Source organism: Alosa pseudoharengus, unplaced genomic scaffold, assembly GCF_046254945.1.
Source record: "Alosa pseudoharengus isolate Yale_2024_CS ecotype anadromous, Long Island Sound unplaced genomic scaffold, YU_APseudo_1.1 YU_APseudo_1.1_scf_20, whole genome shotgun sequence".
NCBI classification, from domain to species: Eukaryota; Metazoa; Chordata; class Actinopteri; order Clupeiformes; family Clupeidae; genus Alosa; species Alosa pseudoharengus.
This window is the reverse complement of record NW_027468664.1, coordinates 8,663,138-8,665,637: the sequence shown is the minus strand read 5'-3', so window position 1 is coordinate 8,665,637 and position 2,500 is coordinate 8,663,138. Positions and strand designations below refer to the sequence as shown.

General features: G+C 48.1%; 1 protein-coding gene across 1 annotated transcript in view; it reads left to right on the top strand.

The window, feature by feature from the left end:
- Positions 1 to 2,500, top strand: part of plxna4 (plexin A4) — a gene marked incomplete at its 5' end in the record, with an annotated part of 231,216 nt that overhangs the window by 121,846 nt on the left and 106,870 nt on the right. The gene's annotated exons all lie outside the window — the stretch shown is intronic.

Below are 2,500 nucleotides of genomic sequence, written 5' to 3'. Positions count from 1 at the left end.
TGGTACACATAGACACGCACTACACTGACATTGGTACACATAGACACGCACTACACTGACATTGGTACACATAGACATGCACTACACTGAAATTGAGAGCTTTGACGCACAGAGCAGAGCCCCTGATATCAATCAAGCCCTGGATCTCTAGCTCTGGGGTAATGGCTTTCTCTCTCTCTCTCTTATGAAGACAGGCTCAGCTGCCATCCTCATCCCCTCTCTCCCCTCATTTTTCGCCCCTTTGCTCCTTCTCTCTCTCTCTCTCTCTCTCTCTCTCTCTCTGTCTCTCATACCTGCCCACCCTACTAAAAATATCACTAGCTGCGGTATGTGTGTGTGTGTGTGTGTCTGTCCATGTCTGTCTGCTCATTTTCTTTCCAGTTCTCCTCTGTGTCCATCCCTCTTGTGTTTTAACAGCACCTCTCCTGTCCAGTACTTCTCCACTGAGCATCTCAGCATCTCAGACCTCCTCGTCTCTATTTTTTCTCCTCTCATAAAGTCTGTGAAGATTCTAAGGTCATTAAATCTCTTGAAGCGTGTGGGTTTTTTTTTTTTTTTTTTGTCGGATGATACTTAAATGAGTCACTCATATTTCTCGCTTCCACTTCCACGGAAACTCGCAAAGAACAGACTTGTCTACTTGGCCATAGAAAAGTGGGCATTATATTTGACACAGAGAGGTATCCTGGTCTTAGGAAATTGCATATCCTTGAGCTGCGCTCGGTAAGGTCAGACAATTACAACCATTACACGGCACTTCTCCTTGCGGAGCACAGGCCGATTGCTTCTTTTAAAGGTGTGTAATAGCTGCTTGAAATAACAGAGGTTATATAAAACTCACTTCAGGGCCCTGGGCGTCACACCCTGCGAGTATGAATGAGATAATGGATGGAAAGTGACATGCTACAGTGCAAATATAGAGATGATATATCACCCGGTGAGCCTTTAGCCTCAACTGCTTCTTTTTGTAATGTAGAGGTGAAATCTAATGCTAATTCACATATGCTAACTCGCAACTCTTATTATGTCCTATGTATAGGATAGAGATGGTGATGCATTATTGGTAATAAGGGGTTTAGAACAGGCTCTTGCAAGCCGTGGGAGAGAGGAATTGTGTGTGAAAGATGGATGATGACTTCCTTTATATCTCAGTCTTCTCAGTCTTTTCAGCGCTAGTCTTCCTTTAACCAGTAAATTGCTGTTAGACTGGGCGGAATCTAAAGTTATGTTTCTGGTGAATCAATACATGTATCATGACCGGAATTCCGTGTAAGTCATTCCAGTGGATGGCAGTGCGGATGTTTCTGAGGAGTCGAAAAGTTCGGAAAAAAATGCCCCCTCTGTCTCTGTCTCGCCAGAGTAGTAAACGCCGGCGGCTGATGTATGTGAAGTGTCACCCAAACAAGATTGAACTTTTTAAAATATCGAGACTCGCGGCGTCTCGCGGGACGAGAGCCGGATCAGATGGCTCTTATTTAGTAGGAGGTAGACACTGTTCGTCTCCGTCGGCCCATCAAAGCGTCACGTGTCTGACAGCCCCGCGCCCAGATAGAATAGAAATAGAAGAGCCTGGGCACTGTCCCCGTCCATTTGATGTCCAGCCTGGCACCACCGACTCCATAACAACATCGTTCGTCTCACCCCCTCTCCTCCTCTCCTCTCCTCCTCTCCCCTCCCCTTCGGCCGCCTCCTCTCCCAATCCGGCCGCCCTCTTGACTGATCAGTCGCCGCGGCCAATCGGCTGTGATTGACAGCAGTCATCCGCCAGTGAAGGGTCATTAATCAAAAAGTGGCGGATGAAAGCGAAGGGGCAGCGCTGGCCGGCAGTCTCTATGGAGACGGCAGGGTGCATGACTCCGGGTCCCGGTGGGGATTATTATATCTATATTTTGGGCTGTTGACCAAGGGGCCTCCTGCAGACAGATGGGGCTGTCAGGGAGAGGTGGCCGGGCCGCTGTGTTCACACAGAGAGATGGACACAGATGGACACAGCGCTCAGAGTTCAGTGCTTCTGTGCCACTGTGATTCCTCAAAAAAAAGCTCGGCTAAAGTTTTGCCAAGTCAAACTGAACTTCGGACTTCAGACAGAATTCTCAAGTGCAAGGCGTGCAGCAAACGTTTAGCTTACCTGTCGCTTTTATCTCGGATCCCCTCTAAAGCAATGGTTTCAGCAGCAACTGCTACGGCAAACATGGGTGGATTTCACCCTCTATCTCCGCTCCATTCATACTCTCAATCTCTAAATCCCAGAGCTGGATATCGTCCAGTCACTTCTAGCCTAAAGCGACTGTCCTTCTCTCAATGTCTCTCTCTCTCTCTCTCTCTCTCTCTCTCTCTCTCTCTCTCTTTCACACACACACACTATCTCTCTCTCTTTCATCTCCCCCCTTCATTAGTTCAATTCATTTGACAGACTAGGAAGGTAGCCTGTTCCAGCCTTTTGATGGGAAGCTGTGGGAGGCTGGAAGGCCTGGACTGTGCTCCTCTCTGAACTCTGGCT